This window comes from Aquarana catesbeiana, linkage group LG06 (genome assembly GCF_042186555.1).
Source record: "Aquarana catesbeiana isolate 2022-GZ linkage group LG06, ASM4218655v1, whole genome shotgun sequence".
Classification (NCBI taxonomy): Eukaryota; Metazoa; Chordata; class Amphibia; order Anura; family Ranidae; genus Aquarana; species Aquarana catesbeiana.
The window spans coordinates 145070607-145090660 of record NC_133329.1 but is presented as its reverse complement, the minus strand read 5'-3'; positions in this window follow the sequence as shown (position 1 = coordinate 145090660).

Sequence of the window (20054 nt, the reverse complement as noted above, 5' to 3'; positions counted from 1 at the left end):
ATCGTACAGATGACGCACGCGTGTTATGCTTTATATTCACTGCGCATGTGTGAAACTCCGCCCGCCCCGACGTTCAGTCTAGTGTATTCCCCACCCCTTCTCTTTCAGGCGCAGTGGGTAGAGAACATGGTGGAGACACAGCAGGTGCATGCAGAGGAGAGCAGCAATGAGGAAAGCCCGGAGCCACGAACGTCCCAATCCCGGAGGAGATTGAAGGCTTCAAATATGTACTTTGTAGAGATGTTGGAGATGGTGGACATCTTGAAGAGGGCCGACTATGATGGGAAGCATGGACCTTACCTAAACCCAAATGTGAGAAAGGCCAAGATCATGACTAAAGTTGTGAAGAGTCTGCAGAAGAATTTTGGGGTACGGTGATCCAAGGATCAACTGAGGAAACTATGGTCAGACCTCAAATTGAGGGAGCACGATCAGTACAGAAAGATCCGGAAACTGCTTCTAAAAAGTAAGTATTTGTAGTGTGTTTCTATTTTAGTATTACTTGCATGCTGCTCCATGTGCTTTTCTTTACTGTTGTACAACTTAAAATGGCAACTTTCATGTTCGTGGGCACAGTAATCGTTCATAGGAAACATCGTTCGTTCGCCCACTAATACGATGTTTTTGGCAGATGCAGGTTAACTACATTTGGTCATGCCTATTTGTATTCAAAGAAGTTTATGACATTGTTGTCTAGATGGGTTTGTAACTTGATTCAGTGTAAGGAGTGACACTCAGCTGCTGTTTACACATCTGGACGCAGGAGAACTAGTGTGGGACACCAGAACAAACTTTTTAGGGTGTCCCACACAAGTGGATACTAGGGGTGTCTCCATGTGTGAAACTTGTACAAAAAAGGTAAGGATTCCAGCTTTAGAATGGAACTAAAAATGTTTTCAGCTTGGAACTCTGTCAAAACAGACAAGTGTACGACACTTCCAAACAATGTTTCATATTCCTATTTCTGCCCTCAAATATCTGTGTGCTAAGTATATCTTTTTTTTATTCACATAGGGGAGAAAAGACTCAGGACATCTGAGGACACCAGGGACCCCCCACCTCCTAAAGAAGGGGAAGTCACCAAAACATAAGCAGAGGATGTGGAGGAAGGAGAGGTTTATGAAGTGGGCGAAATTGTCACCACAGCAGGTGAGTGTCTGAGACCACAGCTTCAGGTAATAGATGGATGCTTGCATATTTATAATACATGGTATGTTTTTTTTAAAGGAAAACATCAATGATGTTCAAAAAAAATTGTACCGTTTTATTGTGTATTTTTTCATTTTAAAAAAAGTTTTAAAGTATTTTAAAAGCCAAATTTTGAAAATGCACACAGTGTGTCAACATGTGCTATTTGCCATCATGGGATATCAATCTACGCGTTTTGTGGGTGCAACCCCTTCCTCCCAACTCAGTTAGGTGAGAGGAAGGGGTTGCACCCCCAAAACACGTCCATTGATCCCCCATGATGGGAGATAGCACATGCTGACATTAGGCATGGGATCAGGAGGGAAATCCCCAGTTTGAATTCCAATTTGTGTGCATCTTCAAAATTTGGCTTTTACAGGGGTGACATCACCCCATCTGATGAAGGCAACATCAACACAGTTTGGACATAATAATGTCTCATATTGCCTTCAATTTATCAAAGTTGAACTTTGTAAGTTCCTGAGTTGTGTATGTTGTTTTGAAACGTGCCTGTTTAACCAAAAAAGGCTATTTCTAATGTGAAAAAAAAATATTAAACACCAAAGATGTTGGTTTGTTCAAAAACCCTTTTCTAAACGCACATGTCAATGTGCTTTGAGTTAAATGTTTTCTACTCAACAATGTGTGGCTTCTTCTTTCAATGCTCAATAGCAGTTTTTGGAGTAAGTTGGATTTTACAGTGACAATGGGGATATTTACTAAAGGCAAATCCACTTTGCACTACAAGTACACTTTCAGTACAGTTTCAAGTGCACTTTTGCAGTGCACTTGTATTGCAAAGTGGATTTGCCTTTAGTAAATAACACCCACAGTGGTTTATAAATTGCCACAATCAGCCCATTTTCGTGAATCCACAAATCTCATTAATGGTGCTGAAAATGATGAATATTTTTATCATTAATGCATTACAGACATTAACAACAAAAACAAGGTGTGTGTAGCAGGCCCACAACATATTTCACTGAAGAAGAGATTGTCACTTCATGTATCAAATAAATTGCGTTTGCACTATTGAAGAAAAAGGCCAAAAAAAAGCCCATTGGAGAACCTAGGAGACAGCTAAAAAAAACCCAAGTAGTAAATCAAATGAGATATTAGTTCTGTTTCAAAAAGATATTTATTTAAAAAATGTCTCAGACATTTGGTGGCATATCAATGGCCCCCTTACACGCAAAGTACTCTAGATACCTTTGGCGAACTTCATAGGCGCTTTGGGGTGGTAAGCCAGGACGGCCAGCTTCAAGAGCTGTCAGTGTTGGATCCGGTAAGAATCCGGCCTCAAGCCCAACTGAGGCCACATAGTTTGCTGCATTTTTGCGCAAAAAGTTATGTAAAATGTAGCAGGCAAGAATTATGTGATTAAGTTTATATTTCGCCATGTTAATTGCAGTGAGGAATAGGCGTAACCGGCTGGCCATTATCCCAAAAGCATTCTCCACCACTCTTCTGGCTCTGGCCAGCTGGTAATTAAAAACCCTCTGTTCTGGGGTGAGGGTCCTCATCGGGAATGGCCACATCAGGTGTTCACCCAGACCAAATGTTTCATCAGCAACAAACACAAACGGGAGTCCTTCCACATTCTCTTCCGGAGGCGGCAATCCCAATCCACCACTCTGGAGACGCCCATAGAACTCGGTCTGGGTGATGATTCCACCATCCGACATCCGGCCATTCTTCCCCACATCCACATAGAGGAACTCATATGTCGCTGACACCACCGCCAAGATCACAATACTATTAAACTCCTTGTAATTAGAATAGTATGACCTCGAGGGGGGTGGGACTATGTGGATGTGTTTCCCATCAATTGCACCTCCACAGTTGGGAAAGTCCTAACGATCAGCAAAGTGGGATGCCACAGTCTGCCATTCCTGTGGCGTTGAAGGAAACTGTGGAGTCAAACAAGAAAAAAAAAATTAGTCATTTTGTACATAAACATTGCAAGCAGATTAGACACAAACATTCCTGGCCAACATCGGTATAACATTTATTTGAAGGAGTATTTAAAGACAAAAGTATAAGGTCCACTTATCAGATTCCTCCCCCCCTCTGATGGCCCATTGTAAAAATTTTAGGGGGGGGGATGTTTTGGACAGGTAACCCTCTCCACTTCATTGAGAGCTGAATGCATAAATAATGTGTTTTACTTTGGCCAGCCCCTCCTTACTTACACTATTAGCAGCCCACTGGACAGGTAAGAAGTGTCATAATACAAAAATAGAAATACACACTGTCCTAATCGAAGCACAATTTTACATTCAGCAATTACCTATCAAGATAATAGGAGAAAAAAAAAACTTTAAACAGTACCATTTGAAAGTATTCAGGCAGGCTCTTTCACTACATGCTTTGGGGAATTCATCCATAAATATGACCACAAAAGAGGTAGGTATAGTGTGTATGGGTTGGGCAAAGACAGCAGATAGAGGATTGGTATCGGTTGACTTAGTGGTTGGGGGGAGGGAGGGTTCCAAATGATTTTGGAACCCAAAAAAAGCCTCTGGCACTCTGCATGAATTTAAGCACACAAATAACATTTTTACACATTTTAGGGGGTGTTTAGGGTAAAGCACTACTATGGAGCTGACAAAATACATTGTTAAGTGACTAGGCTAAGTATGTATGGGCCGAGGATAGCAACCTGGGGAGGTTTGTGAAAGCAAATATGCATGAAGGACAAAAAAGGAGCATTAAAAACTTCCAGCATTCATGAGAACTGTCAGGAAAGGTCCCCTCCGCTGGTAATAGCGATCATTTGGCGTGCAGTACTGAGGTCCACCAGGAGGTGTCCTGGCAGTTTGGAGCTGTCAGAAGAGCTTTTTCCTGCTGGTATTCTGTCACCTTTGGGCCGCAGTACTGGCGTCCACCAGCGGAGGAATCCTAGCAGTATGGAGCAGGTATTCCCCTCTGCAGACAGGTGTCACCTGACCTTAATTAGCAGCTGCAGTATAAATACCCGGCAAGTACACACTCATCTTGCCCTGGTATTTTCCTTGAGCCCTGACCTGCATCCTGTTTACCTGATTCCTGAAACCTGATTCCTGTTCCTGAGACCTGATTCCTGTCTGTTTCCTTGCTCTGGACCCTGAGCCTTGTATCTGACCCGTCCCTCCTGTGATCCATCCATCCTCTCTCGTCCTGTTTGTTTCCCTTCCCCAGCTGCTGACCTCCCGTTGATGACCCTGGCCTGGCTCTGTTTATGATCTCGGTATTTCCCTTACTTGTATATATTTGTTCTGTTATTATTATTATTTGTGGGGTTCTGTTTTGTATTGGTTGTGGTGCACTGAGTGATAGTGGAGGTGGTTGTGTTATATTTATTCATTTATGTTTAATGAATCATTTATATATTTTCACTTATACACGTCTGGGTTTCCTCTGTTGCAGTCCACACAGTTCTGGTCTTATCTGGTATATGACAGAATACCAGGGCCATCCCTGACCAGAAGTGGCTGCACAGAGGAACCATCTTGGTTCCGCTGGCTTTGCTGGAATGAATCCCAATGTGATGGTGTCAGAAAGTGACGAGTATCTCCGCCAGTCACTAAAAGAGTGGACCAATGACCAGCTACTTGAGCTCATCCGTTTGGCCCACCTGCTGGTTGACCAGGGCTTTATGTTGTTTGGGGATGTGCAGCCTTTGATCCAAATATGTGCTGAGCTAGCCCTGTCCTGTGTTCCTAAAACCAGTGATGATTTTTCTCCCCCTTTCAGTGCTGATCAGGTGGAGTCTCTGGTGTGGCTGTTAGAGGATGATTCTGCATGCTTTTTTGAGCACTATTCCATCTGTTCTCAGCAGAAGCTTTTGGAGTGGATTCACTCAGTACAGATCCTTGTTAGACAGGCAGCATGTGATCCGTCCTTTGTCCGACCCATACTCTCAGCATGGTCTGATATGTTACAACCAGCCACAACCAATCCACAACAAACCACCTCTGCAATCAGACACCTACCTGCCCACAAGTCTGTCTCCCCATCACCCACACCAAACTCAGTTGCAGCTCAGTATACATTGCTCCCAACCAGATACTTATATCCGGTCTATGCTCCCTGTACCTATCCTGCATTCAACCCACCTGCCTCTTCCCAGCTGCCTACTAATCCACAAAAACTTCCCCCAGCTACTGTTATCTCTTCTCCACCATATCCCAATCCTCCTTTCCAGTCTACTGCACCCCCCACCTACAGAGCCTCAGTGACTAAACCCAAGAAAAAAAACAAAGTTTTTTCCAACCAAGACGATCCTGCCAGTAACCCAACCTGCCTCCGCACCAGCTAATGCAACCCAGTCCGACGTCCCAGTGCTTGCAACCCAGTCCGACGTCCCAGTGCTTGCAACCCAGTCTGACGTCCCAGTGCTTGCTATCCAGTCTGACGTCCCAGTGCCTGTTATCCAGTCCGATGTCCTGATGTCTGCTTTCCAGCCTGATGTCCAGGTACCCGCCTTCCAGCCTGAGGGGTCGGTGTTCCAGCCAGAGGGGCCAGGGTTCCAGCCAGAGGTGTCAGTGCCCGCTCTCCAGCCTGATGAGCCCGCTCTCCAGTCTGATGAGCCCCCTTTCCAGTCTGATGAGCCCGCCTTCCAGCCTGATGTGCCCGCCTTCCAGCCTGATGTGCCCGCCTTCCAGCCTGATGTGCCAGCTCTCCAGCCTGTTGTGCCCGCCTTCCAGCCTGTTGTGCCAGCTCTCCAGCCTATTGTGCCAGCTCTCCAGTCTGATGAGTCCGCTTTCCAGTCTGATGTGCCTGCTGCCCAGCTTGAAGTGCCCGTGCCTGCTGCTCAACTTGAAGTGCCCGTGCCTGCTGCCCAGCCTGATGTGCCTGCTGCCCAGCTTGAAGTGGTGCCCGTGCCTGCTGCCCAGCTTGAAGTGCCCATGCCTACTGCTCAGCCTGATGTGCCTGCTGCCCAGCTTGAAGTGCCCGTGCCTGATGCTTGCAACCCAGTCCGACGTCCCAGTGCCCGTTATCCAGTCCGATTTCCTGATGTCTGCTTTCCAGCCTGATGTCCTGGTACCCGCCTTCCAGCCTGAGGGGTCGGTGTTCCAGCCTGAGGGGCCAGTGTTCCAGCTGGAGGTGTTCCAGCCTGAGGGGCCAGTGTTCCAGCCGGAGGTGTTCCAGCCTGAGGGGCCAGTGTTCCAGCCGGAGGTGTTCCAGCCGGAGGTGTTCCAGCCTGAGGGGCCAGTGTTCCAGCCGGAGGTGTTCCAGCCTGAGGGGCCAGTGTTCCAGCCTGAAGGGTCAGTGTTCCAGCCTGAAGGGTCAGTGTTCCAGCCTGAGGGGTCAGTGTTCCAGCCGGAGGTGTTCCAGCCTGAGGGGTCAGTGTTCCAGCCTGAGGGGACAGTGTTCCAGCCTGAGGGGCCAGTGTTCCAGCCGGAGGTGTTCCAGCCTGAGGGGTCAGTGTCCCAGCCGGAGGTGTTCCAGCCTGAGGGGCCAGTGTTCCAGCCGGAGGTGTTCCAGCCTGAGGGGCCAGTGTTCCAGCTGGAAGGGTCAGTGTTCCAGCCTGAGGGGCCAGTGTTCCAGCCGGAGGTGTTCCAGCCTGAGGGGCCAGTGTTCCAGCCGGAGGTGTTCCAGCCTGAGGGGCCAGTGTTCCAGCCGGAGGTGTTCCAGCCTGAGGGGTCAGTGTTCCAGCCTGAAGGGTCAGTGTTCCAGCCTGAAGGGTCAGTGTTCCAGCCTGAAGGGTCAGTGTTCCAGCCTGAGGTGTTCCAGCCTGAGGGGCCAGTGTTCCAGCCGGAGGTGTTCCAGCCTGAGGGGCCAGTGTTCCAGCCGGAGGTGTTCCAGCCTGAGGGGTCAGTGTTCCAGCCGGAGGTGTTCCAGCCTGAGGGGACAGTGTTCCAGCCTGAGGGGACAGTGTTCCAGCCTTAGGGGACAGTGTTCCAGCCGGAGGTGTTCCAGCCTGAGGGGTCAGTGTTCCAGCCGGAGGTGTTCCAGCCTGAGGGGCCAGTGTTCCAGCCGGAGGTGTTCCAGCCTGAGGGGCCAGTGTTCCAGCCTGAGGGGCCAGTGTTCCAGCCTGAAGGGTCAGTGTTCCAGCCTGAAGGGTCAGTGTTCCAGCCTGAAGAGTCAGTGTTCCAGCCTGAAGGGTCAGTGTTCCAGCCTGAAGGGTCAGTGTTCCAGCCTGAAGGGTCAGTGTTCCAGCCTGAGGGGCCAGTGTTCCAGCCTGAGGGGCCAGTGTTCCAGCCGGAGGGGCCAGTGTTCCAGCCGGAGGTGTTCCAGCCTGAGGGGTCAGTGTTCCAGCCGGAGGTGTTCCAGCCTGAGGGGCCAGTGTTCCAGCCGGAGGTGTTCCAGCCTGAGGGGCCAGTGTTCCAGCCGGGTCAGTGTTCCAGCCTGAGGGGCCAGTGTTCCAGCCTGAAGGGTCAGTGTTCCAGCCTGAAGGGTCAGTGTTCCAGCCTGAAGGGTCAGTGTTCCAGCCTGAGGTGTTCCAGCCTGAGGGACCAGTGTTCCAGCCGGAGGTGTTCCAGCCTGAGGGGCCAGTGTTCCAGCCGGAGGTGTTCCAGCCTGAGGGGCCAGTGTTCCAGCCGGAGGTGTTCCAGCCTGAGGGGCCAGTGTTCCAGCCGGAGGTGTTCCAGCCTGAGGGGCCAGTGTTCCAGCCGGAGGTGTTCCAGCCTGAGGGGTCAGTGTTCCAGCCGGAGGTGTTCCAGCCTGAGGGGTCAGTGTTCCAGCCTGAGGGGCCAGTGTTTTAGCCTGAAGAGTCAGTGTTCCAGCCTGAAGGGCCAGTGCTCCAGCCTGAAGGGCCTGTGCTCCAGCCTGAAGGGTCAGTGTTCCAGCCTGAAGGGTCAGTGTTCCAGCCAGAGGTGTTCCAGCCTGAGGGGCCAGTGTTCCAGCCGGAGGTGTTCCAGCCTGAGGGGTCAGTGTTCCAGCCTGAGGGGCCAGTGTTCCAGCCTGAAGGGTCAGTGTTCCAGCCTGAAGGGCCAGTGTTCCAGCCTGAAGGGCCAGTGTTTCAGCCTGAAGGGCCAGTGTTCCAGCCTGAAGGGCCAGTGTTCCAGCCTGAAGGGCCAGTGTTCCAGCCGGAGGGGCCAGTGTTCCAGCCGGAGGGGCCAGTGTTCCAGCCGGAGGGGCCAGTGTTCCAGCCGGAGGGGCCAGTGTTCCAGCCGGAGGGGCCAGTGTTCCAGCCGGAGGTGCCAGTGTTCCAGCCGGAGGTGTTCCAGCCGGAGGGGCCAGGGTTCCAGCCGGAGGGGCCAGAGTTCCAGCCGGAGGTGTCAGTGCCCGCTCTCCAGCCTGATGAGCCCGCCCTCCAGCCTGTTGTGCCCGCTCTCCAGCCTGTTGTGCCAGCTCTCCAGCCTGTTGTGCCAGCTCTCCAGTCTGATGAGTCCGCTTTCCAGTCTGAAGTGCCTACTGCCCAGCCTGATGTGCCTGCTGCCCAGCTTGAGGTGCCTGTGCCTGCTGCCCAGCTTGAAGTGCCCGTGCCTGCTGCCCAGCCTGATGTGCCTGCTGCCCCGCTTGATGTGCCTGCTGTCCAGCTTGAAGTGGTGCCCGTGCCTGCTGCCCAGCTTGAAGTGCCCATGCCTGCTGCTCAGCCTGATGTGCCTGCTGCCCAGCTTGAAGTGCCGGTGCCTGCTGCCCAGCTTGAAGTGCCCGTGCCTGATGCTTGCAACCCAGTCCGACGTCCCAGTGCCCGTTATCCAGTCCGATTTCCTGATGTCTGCTTTCCAGCCTGATGTCCTGGTACCCGCCTTCCAGCCTGAGGGGTCGGTGTTCCAGCCTGAGGGGCCAGTGTTCCAGCCGGAGGTGTTCCAGCCTGAGGGGCCAGTGTTCCAGCCGGAGGTGTTCCAGCCTGAGGGGCCAGTGTTCCAGCCGGAGGTGTTCCAGCCTGAGGGGTCAGTGTTCCAGCCTGAGGGGCCAGTGTTCCAGCCTGAGGGGCCAGTGTTCCAGCCGGAGGTGTTCCAGCCTGAGGGGCCAGTGTTCCAGCCGGAGGTGTTCCAGCCTGAGGGGCCAGTGTTCCAGCCGGAGGTGTTCCAGCCTGAGGGGTCAGTGTTCCAGCCTGAGGGGCCAGTGTTCCAGCCTGAGGGGCCAGTGTTCCAGCCTGAGGGGCCAGTGTTTCAGCCTGAAGGGTCAGTGTTCCAGCCTGAAGGGTCAGTGTTCCAGCCTGAAGGGTCAGTGTTCCAGCCTGAGGGGCCAGTGTTCCAGCCGGAGGTGTTCCAGCCTGAGGGGCCAGTGTTCCAGCCGGAGGTGTTCCAGCTGAGGGGCCAGTGTTCCAGCCGGAGGTGTTCCAGCCTGAGGGGCCAGTGTTCCAGCCGGAGGTGTTCCAGCCAGAGGTGTTCCAGCCTGAGGAGTCATTGTTCCAGCCTGAGGGGCCAGTGTTCCAGCCTGAGGGGTCAGTGCTCCAGCCTGAGGGGTCAGTGCTCCAGCCTGAAGGGTCAGTGCTCCAGCCTGAAGGGTCAGTGCTCCAGCCTGAAGGGTCAGTGTTCCAGCTGGAGGTGTTCCAGCCTGAGGGGCCAGTGTTCCAACTGGAGGTGTTCCAGCCTGAGGGGCCAGTGTTCCAACTGGAGGTGTTCCAGCCTGAGGGGCCAGTGTTCCAGCCTGAAGGGGCCAGTGTTCCAGCCTGAAGGGGCCAGTGTTCCAGCCTGAAGGGGCCAGTGCTCCAGCCTGAAGGGGCCAGTGTTCCAGCCGGAGGGGCCAGTGTTCCAGCCAGAGGTGCCAGTGTTCCAGCCGGAGGTGCCAGTGTTCCAGCCGGAGGTGTTCCAGCCGGAGGGGCCAGTGTTCCAGCCGGAGGGGCCAGTGTTCCAGCCGGAGGGGCCAGGGTTCCAGCCGGAGGTGTCAGTGCCCGCTCTCCAGCCTGATGAGCCCGCTCTCCAGCCTGATGTGCCCGCCTTCCAGCCTGATGTGCCCGCCTTCCAGCCTGATGTGCCCGCCTTCCAGCCTGATGTGCCCGCCTTCCAGCCTGTTGTGTCCGCCTTCCAGCCTGTTGTGCCAGCTCTCCAGTCTGATGAGTCCGCTTTCCAGTCTGAAGTGCCTACTGCCCAGCCTGATGTGCCTGCTGCTCAGCTTGAAGTGCCCGTGCCTGCTGCCCAGCTTGAAGTGCCAGTGCCTGCTGCCCAGCCTGATGTGCCTGCTGCCCCGCTTGATGTGCCTGCTGCCCAGCTTGAAGTGGTGCCCGTGCCTGCTGCCCAGCTTGAAATGCCTGTGCCTGCTGCCCAGCTTGAAGTGCCCATGCCTGCTGCCCAGCTTGAAGTGCCCGTGCCTGCTGCCCAGCCTGATGTGCCTGCTGCCCAGCTTGAAGTGCCCATGTCTGCTGCCCAGCCTGATGTGCCTGCTGCCCAGCTTGAAGTGCCCGTGCCTGCTGCCCAGCCTGATGTGCCTGCTGCCCAGCTTGATGTGCCTGCTGCCCAGCTTGAAGTGGTGCCGTGCCTGCTGCCCAGCTTGAAGTGCCTGTGCCTGCTGCCCAGCTTGAAGTGCCCATGCCTGCTGCTCAGCCTGATGTGCCTGCTGCCCAGCTTGAAGTGCCCGTGCCTGATGCCCAGCCTGATGTGCCTGCTGCCCAGCTTGAAGTGACCATGCCTGCTGCCCAGCCTGATGTGCCTGCTGCCCAGCCTGATGTGTTCCTGTTCGCTGCCCAGCCTGATGTGTTCCTGTCCGCTGCACAGCCTGGTGTGTTCCTGTCTGCTGCCCAGCCTGGTGTGTTCCTGTCCGCTGCCCAGCCTGGTGTGTTCCTGTCCGCTGCCCAGCCTGGTGTGTTCCTGTCCGCTGCCCAGCCTGGTGTGTTCCTGTCCGCTGCCCAGCTTGGTTTGTTCCTGTCCGCTGCCCAGCTTGGTGTGTTCCTGTCCGCTGCCCAGCTTGGTGTGTTCCTGTCCACTGCCCAGCTTGGTGTGTTCCTGTCCGCTGCCAAGCCTGGTGTGTTCCTGTCCGCTGCCCAGCCTGGTGTGTTCCTGTCCACTGCCCAGCCTGATGTGTTCCTGTCCTTTGCCCAACCCAATGTATTCCTGTCTGCTACCCAGCCTGATGTGCCACTGCCCACTGCTAAGCTTGAGGTGCCCGCTGCCCGGCTGGACATCATGGACTTTCTCCAGCAACGGCTAGTAGGAGCGTCCGGAGGTCGCTCCTTCGAGGGGGGGTACTGTCAGGAAAGGTCCCCTCCGCTGGTAATATCGATCATTTGGCGTGCAGTACTGAGGTCCACCAGCAGGTGTCTCCTGGCAGTTTGGAGCTGTCAGAAGAGTTTTTCCTGCTGGTATTCTGTCACCTTTGGGCCGCAGTACTGGCGTCCACCAGCGGAGGAATCTTGGCAGTATGGAGCAGGTATTCCCCTCTGCAGACAGGTGTCACCTGACCTTAATTAGCAGCTGCAGTATAAATACCCGGCAAGTACACACTCATCTTGCCCTGGTATTTTCCTTGAGCCCTGACCTGCAGCCTGCATCCTGTTTACCTGATTCCTGTTCCTGTTCCCTGTCTGTTTCCTTGCTCTGGACCCTGAGCCTTGTATCTGACCCGTCCCTCCTGTGATCCATCCATCCTCTCTTGTCCTGTTTGTTTCCCTTCCCCAGCTGCTGACCTCCCGTTGACAACCCTGGCCTGGCTCTGTTTATGATCCCGGTATTTCCCTTACTTGTATATATTTGTTCTGTTATTATTATTTGTGGGGTTCTGTTTTGTATTGGTTGTGGTGCACTGAGTGATATTGGAGGTGGTTGTGTTATATTTATTCATTTATCTTTAATAAAGCATTTATATTTTCACTTATACACGTCTGGGTTTCCTCTGTTACAGTTCTGGTCTTATCTGGTACATGACAAGGACAAAGAGGACATTCACAGCATATTACAATCATGGTAATTAGGGAATGATGAAAGAAATACAATACACTAGCAAACATTAAATACATAGAATGTGATGTTAAAGGAGAAATCTTACCTTAATATAGTCCTTCTGCAGGACCTGAATGATGGCAGAACAGGTCTCTGGAATAATGATCCCCAGAGCCTGGGGGGAGATGCCTGTCGAGAACTTGATGTCCTGCAGACTTCTCCCCGTCGCCAAGTACCGCAACGTGGCGACTAGCCTCTGCTCAGGAGTGATGGCTTGCCACATGCAGGTGTCCTGCTTTGTAAAATAAGGGGACAGCAAAGCCAACAAACGGTGAAAAATGAGGTCTGTCATCCGGAGATAATTCCTGAAATCATCAGGATTATTCTACTGGATCTCCCGCAACAAAGGCATATGAGAAAATTGGTCACGCTGGAGCAACCAATTCTTCATCCATGAACTCCTCCTCGCCCTGTTCATGGACTGGACTTGGGTCAAAGTAAGAACCCCAACACCAAGCCCCTGCACAGCATGAACTCTACGATATGTACGTACCCGCAACATGGCTTCAGAACGGTCGGCTGGTCAGAACGAACTAACAAAAAGCACTGAAAAACAGCAAGGCCTGAGAAGTGCGAGCTGAAAATCAGAAACAAGTGGACAAGAACGCACTGACAATAAAATATGTACCATAATATTAATACGCACTGACAAACAAATGCAAACTGACTACACGCACTGAGGAACAGATACGAACCCACAAGCACAAACTGAAGAACAGTAACGATCGGAAAAGCATGAGTCTGAAAAGCGTGAATCGTCTCTCACCAAACTTCTACTAACACAAGATAAACACGAGATTAGCAGAAGAGCCCAAAGGGTGGCGCACTGGCTATTGAACTTCCCTTTTCTAGTCCTGTCGTATGTGTTTTGCGTCACCGCGTTCTTGACGTTCGCAATTTCCGACCAACTTTGTGTGACCGTGTGTATGCAAGACAAGTTTGAGCCAACTGTGAAAAGAAATGTAGCGCATAAACTGTGAAAAAACGCCAAAAAAAAATGGGAGGGGGGGGGAATTATTAATAAATAATATCCACATCAACAAATTAACTCGTGAGTCTCTCAACATAGATAAATAGAGTCCAATAAGTGAACAACATAAGTATGAAAAGTGTCCCACTGATTGGACGTGAGTGAGTGTATACAGCGACAGATGTTCAAACACAGGCAAATCTTTAAATCTCCCAGGAAGACCAAATCCAACAGCTGTAAGAATCTTGATAAAAGTAGTTTTGTAAAAAACTCTTACCAGATGGATTGGACTCCCTTGTCAGCGACAGGGAATCACTAAGGCAGATTGCCCCTCAGGGCCTTGGAACGGACATCCCGACTCTGGAAACCTTCTGGATCGGACTCTGCATGGATCTCCCGGGACCGCCAGGTAGGTCCTCACAAAGGATAGCCCAGGCACGGATCAGAGGAAACGGGACATCTCACATGAAGCTGAAGTGGGAGCTGAATTTTCTCTCAGATGGTATGTGAAGAAAAAATGAAAAGGCTCCACATAGTGTAGATGAAAAAAGGTGGGTTTTTTATTGCTAAAAAGCCTGGTTACAATAAAAAATGTGATCACAAAATCTAAAAACAAGATGGGCAACAAGGAGGATGCTGAAAGCGCCCAACGCATTTCGACCAATGGGTCATCTACTGGGGCATACCAGTTTGAGCCAACATCCGTCGGAGAAAAAACATGGCTTTTGTTGTCGGAATGTGCGATCGTGTGTATGAGGCATAAGGCTAAGGGAGTTTGATATGTGTGGGGTGGCCTGTTGTAAAATTTGTCGCTTTTTTGAGCAAAGTAGAGTTGACCTTGCGTACACCAATTCTCAAATGTAGGATGAAGAGGGAAAAGTCATTTCAATGTGATACATTTACGGGCTAGGAATAACAATCTAGTAATGGAAGTCCCAACTTGTGTAGTAAGGATTTCCCCATCCCAAAATTCTGCATATCAGTTTACACACTGCAGTCCCCTCAATTGAAAATCCTGCCATACTTTATCCATGTTAACCTAAACATCTTAGCAATTTTGGCAGGAAAAAACTGTGCAGCAAAAGGATAAATTCACTGTTATAAAAAAATTATACAAAAAATGTGCATTTTATTTTTTTCACAGGAGCCTGCAGAACATTGGAGCCAAGATCAGTGGATATCAAGCGCAAAATCAGGCTTCTGTAGACACTGCCTACAGTCTGTGCCCATACCTCCATACAGGCTGTCAGTTTTAAAGCTAATGTAACAATGAACTATGAGGGCGTTCATCAGAGCCCCCACAGTCCATTGAGAACTACAAGCCATCTGCTGTGTTGGCAGATGGGACTTATAGTTTCTTCATTCATAGATTCTGTGCAAATGAATGACATGGCTCTGCTGGTGGATTGCCATACAATCATGTTGATTTTTATGTGACAGTGGCTTCAGGGGAGAACTTCTGCCCACTGTCACAGGGAAAGTGGTGAGTAGGGATGAGTCGAACACCCCCCCGGTTCGGTTCGCACCAGAACCTGCGAACGGACCGAAAATTCGCACAAATGTTAGAACCCCATTGAAGTCTATGGGACTCGAACGTTCGAAATCAAAAGTTCTAATTTTAAAGGCTAATTTGCATGGTATTGTCCTAAAAAGGGTTTGGGGACCCGGGTCCTGCCCCAGGGGACATGTATCAATGCAAAAAAAAGTTTTAAAAACAGCCTTTTTTTGGGAGCAGTGATTATAATGATGCTTAAAGTGAAAAAAAAAAGTGAAATATTCCTTTAAATATCGTACCTGTGGGGGTGTCTATAGTATGCCTGTAAAGTGGCGCGTTTCCCGTGCTTAGAACAGTCCCTGCACACAATGACATTTTTAAAGGAATAAAAGTCATTTAAAACTGCTTACGGCTTTAATGTAATGTCTGGTCCCGGTAATATGGATGAAAATCAGTGAGACAAATGGCATGGGTACCCCCCCCCCCAGTCCATTACCAGGCCCTTTGGGTCTTGTATGGATATTAAGGGGAACCCCGCACCCAAATTAAAAAAAGGTAAGGCGTGGGGCCCCAGGCCCTCTGAACAGCAGTATACAGGCGGTGCAAACAAGACAGGGACTGTAGGTTTGTTGTTAAGTAGAATCTGTTTGTAATTTTGAACTGGTACATTTTTAAAGTGTAGCTCCAGCCAAAAAATCTATTTTTAAGCTTTTTGGAAAACATAGGGAAGGGTTATCACCCCTGTGACATTTGTTTTGCTGTCTGTGCACCTCTTCAGAAGATTTTACCTCACTTTCTGTCCCAATGACAAATGTTTCTTGACAATTTGGGGTTTTTAGTGAAACAAGGATTGGTGATAAAGCATCAGTGGAAAGGAGACACGTTTTTCCCATATTAATTCTTACAGGAGAGAATTTCCCTTCCTAGGGGTAGATTTCATCTCACTTCCTGTTGTCTTCTTCCGTTTGCAAGTAGGAGTCGTTCGTAAGTTGGATGTTTTAAATTATATACTCTAACTATATACTCTAAAGAAATTGTGGCCTCAGGTGTTGGTGTTGCCACAACACTGTAAGCCCTCACAGCGCCCTGCTGTGAAATATTAGATCAAGAATTGTAATTACATGCACCTGTTGAACAGGGGCAGAAAAATTGGGCCTTTGGTGGTGGTGGTGCTGGTGTCACAACACTAAGTCCTCACAGTTACTCTTGGTGGGAGCTGGAATGGGCCCTGCTGTGAAATATTAGATCAAGAATTGTAATTACATGCACCTGTTGAACAGGGGCAGAAAAATTGGGCCTTTGGTGGTGGTGGTGCTGGTGCCACAACACTAAGTCCTCACAGTTACTCTTGGTGGGAGCTGGAATGGGCCCTGCTGTGAAATATTAGATCAAGAATTGTAATTACATGCACCTGTTGAACAGGGGCAGAAAAATTGGGCCTTTGGTGGTGGTGGTGGTGGTGCTGGTGTCACAACACTAAGTCCTCACAGTTACTCTTGGTGGGCGCTGAAATGGGCCCTGCCGTGAGATATTAGATCAAGAATTGTAGTTACATGTCCCTGTTGAACGGGGGCAGAAAAATTGGGCCTTGGGCACTGGTGCCACAACACTGCAACCCCTCACAGATACTCTAGTTGGAGCGCAGGAATGAGCCCTCCTGTAAATATTGCATCAAAAATTGTAATTACACGCCCCTGTTAAACAGGGGCTGAAAAATTGGGCCTTAGGCACTGGTCAGTGGCGGAATTATCAGGGTTGCACCAGTCGCATTTGCGACTGGGCCCTTGAGTTCCGCCACTGTAGGGGGGCCCCCCGCCGCCCGAGAGATAGTCATTCACGTGGAGTCCCAGTGCGCTCCGCCCATCCTCTCCGGCTGCTCCGCCCATCCTCCCCGCCCGCACTCACGGGCACACTGCACAGTCCCCACCCATCCGCTGCTCCCGCACTCACGGGGACAGTCCCCGCCCGCTTCGCCCATCCTCTCCGCCCATCATCTCCACCCATCCTCACCACCCGCACAGTCACCGCCCATCTTCTCTGTCCCCACCCAATCCGCCCATTTTCTCCGGCTTTGTCTTTTCTCAAGTCCCTGCCCATCTTCTCTGTCACCTCCCGCACTCACGGGCACAGTCCCTGCCTGCTACGTCCATCTTCTCTGGCTCCGCCTTCACTCACAGGCCCCACCCATCCTCTCTGTTCGCCCAAGCAAGGAGGGGGTACCAAGTGGTCTGCAAGTGAGTGGCACCCATCTGATACCCCCCCACACCACCACTACTACCACTGATACCCCCCACACCACCACTACTACCATTGATACCCCCCACACCACCACTACTACCCCCCCACACCACCACCACTACTACCCCCCCACACCACCACTACTACCACTGATACCCCCCACACCACCACTACTGCCACTGATACCCCCCACACCACCACTACTGCCACTGATACCCCCCACACCACCACTACTGCCACTGATACCCCCCACATCACCACCACTGCCACTGATACCCCCCACACCACCACTACTGCCACTGATACCCCCCACACCACCACTACTGCCATGGATACCCCCCACACCACCACTACTGCCACTGATGCCCCCTACCACCACTACTGCCACTGATACCCCCCACATCACCACCACTGCCACTGATTCCCCCCCCTCCACACCAACACAACCACTGCTGCCATTGATCCACTCCACCATGACCACTACTGCCACTGATCCCATCCTGCAACCACCATCTTTGCCACTGATACCATCCCAGGGGCATAACTACAGGGGTCACAATTGCAATAGCGCACATGTTGCCCCTGAACATCTGGATGGGGGGGCATTTAGAGGAACAAATCCCCTCATTTTTTTTCCTGCAGCCACTAAAAGTCTGCTTCTCCTCCTGTCCCTCTGATAGGCATTAAGTGGCTGCAGGAGGAAAATGGAGGGGGATTGTTCCCCCTCCTATCCAGGTCCTGCTGCCCCCGGGATCAGTGGGAAGGGCCCTGGCTGGAGGTCAGGGGGGCCTCCATGGTTTCTTGCACTGGGGCCCTGAAGGTTCTAGTTACGCCACTGGCACTGGTGCCACAACACTGCAACCCCTCACAAATACTCTAGTTGAGTGCAGCAATGAACCCTCCTTGAAAAATATTGCATCAAAAATTGTAATTACACGCCCCTGTTAAACAGGGGCTGAAAAATTGGACCTTAGCCACTGGTGGCGGCGCCCAGAACCAAAAATATTCTGACAAGCTATCAGCATGATCATTGAGGAGGAAGAGGATAGTCACTCAGCATAACAGGATAGTCACTCAGCATCAGCATAGGCAGTCTTGAAGGGATCCGACATTTCAAAAAAATTATTCGGTTACATCAGCATCAGGTGCTTGGTAGCTGGTGGTGATCCAAGACTGATTCATTTTTATGAAGGTCAGTCGATCGACTGAGTCGTGGACAGGCGCACTCTGTGATTGGTTACAAAACCTCCAGCAGCACTGAATGTGCGTTCTGAAAGAACGCTGGATGCAGGAGAGGCCAGTAGCTCAATTGCATACTGTGCAAGCTCTGGCCAGTGATCCATCCTCAAGACCCAGTAACCCAGTGGATTTTCGGTGGGAAAGGTGTCCAAGTCAGATCTTGCCCCTAGGTATTCCTGCACCATGTAAAACAGACGCTGGCGATGGTTGCTGGAACCGATCATACCTTGGGGCTGCGGACTAAAAAATTGTCTAAACGCATCGGTCAGACGGCCACCTTCTCTACCGCTCCTTCTTTGACTGACCGAAGCCTCAGCAACACGTCCAGGAACAGGAGTTTGTAACCTCCCAGTCTCTGGGAACGCGTTGCACAGACCTTTCTGCAAGGCCTCCAGAAGATGTTTCATCCTCTGCTCCCTCTGCGATGGCAAGATAAGGTCCGCAACCTTACCCTTGTAACGTGGATCAAGGAGGGTTGCCAGCCAGTATTGATCCCTCTCCTTGATACCACGAATACGAGGATCCTTCCGCGGGCTTTGCAGGATCAGGGAGGCCATGCAGCATAGGTTTGCTGAGGCATTCGGTCCGGAGTCCTCTGGGTCACTAAGGATGACATGATCAGCAGCCACCTCCTCCCAGCCACGTACAAGTCCATGGGTTTCTTGGGACTGTAAATGATCCCTTAAAGACTGCTGCTGATGCTGAGTGCCAGGCTCCACCTCCATGCTGACACAATCCTCCTCTTCCTGTGTGATCGGCGGGCACGCAGGAACACTGTCTGGATAAAGGGGACCTTGAGAGCTAAGGAAGTCCTCCTCTTCCTGCCTCTGTTTTGCCTCAAGTGCCCTGTCCATTATTCCCCGCAGCGTGTGCTCCAACAGGTGGACAAGGGGGACAGTGTCACTGATGCATGCACTGTCACTGCTCACCATCCTCGTGGCCTCCTCAAATGGTGACAGGACAGTGCATGCATCCCTGATCATGGCCCACTGGCGTGGGGAAAAAACAAACAAAAACAAGCTCCCCTGACCCTGTCCTGATGCCATAGTCGCACAGGTACTCATTGATGGCCCTCTGCTGCGTGTGCAGCCGCTGCAGCATGGCCAACGTTGAGTTCCACCTGGTGGCCATGTCACAGATTAGGCAGTTCTTGGGCAGGTTAAATTCCTTTTGGAGGTCAGCCAGCCGAGCATTGGCATTATATGACCTGCAGAAATGCACACAGACTTTCCTGGCCTGCCTCAGGACATCCTGTAAGCCCGGGTACCTGCCCAAGAACTGCTGCACCACCAAGTTAAGGACGTGAGCCAGGGCAACATGGGTCAGTTGTCCCTGTGGGAGGGCGGAGAGAAGGTTGGTGCCAATGTTGCAAACCACCATACCTGCCTTAAGCTGGCGTGGCGTCAACCACCTCTGAACCTGCCCCTGCAAAGCTGACAGAATCTCTGCCCCAGTGTGGCTCCTGTCCCCCAAGCACACCAGCTCAAGCACCGCATGGCATCTTTTGGCCTGCGTGCTTGCGTAGCCCCTTGAACGCCTACGGAGCACCGCTGGTTCTGAAGTCAAATCAGCACAGGAAGAGGCCATGGAGGAAGAAGAAGAGGAGGGGGTGGAGGGCTGCACCCTGTCCTGCATCCTTCCCAGCTGCCAGAAGAGTCACCCAGTGCGCGGTGAAACATAGGTAACGTCCCTGTCCATGCCTGCTGGACCATGAGTCAGCGGTAATATGCACCTTACCGCTGACCGCCCTGTCCAGCGAGGCCAAGACATTGCCTTCCACATGCTGGTAGAGAGCCGGAATCGCCTTCCGTGAGAAAAGGTGGTGCCATTGAGGAACCGCACATTCCATAAACTCACGGAAGGGGGCAGAGTCTACCAACTGAAAAGGTAGCAGTTGAAGTGCTATCAATTTAGCCAAGCTAGCATTCAACCGCTGGGAATGTGGATGGCTGGGAGCAAACTTCTTTTGGCGGTGCAGCAGCTGGGGCAAATTTGGCCTGGGGGAAATTTTCCTGGTACAATCTGACGTCGGTGTACCGATAGCAGATTGCCCCCAAGTACTTGACTGTGACACACCTAATTCTACACCTTCATTCCTCTTAGTGCAGGTCTC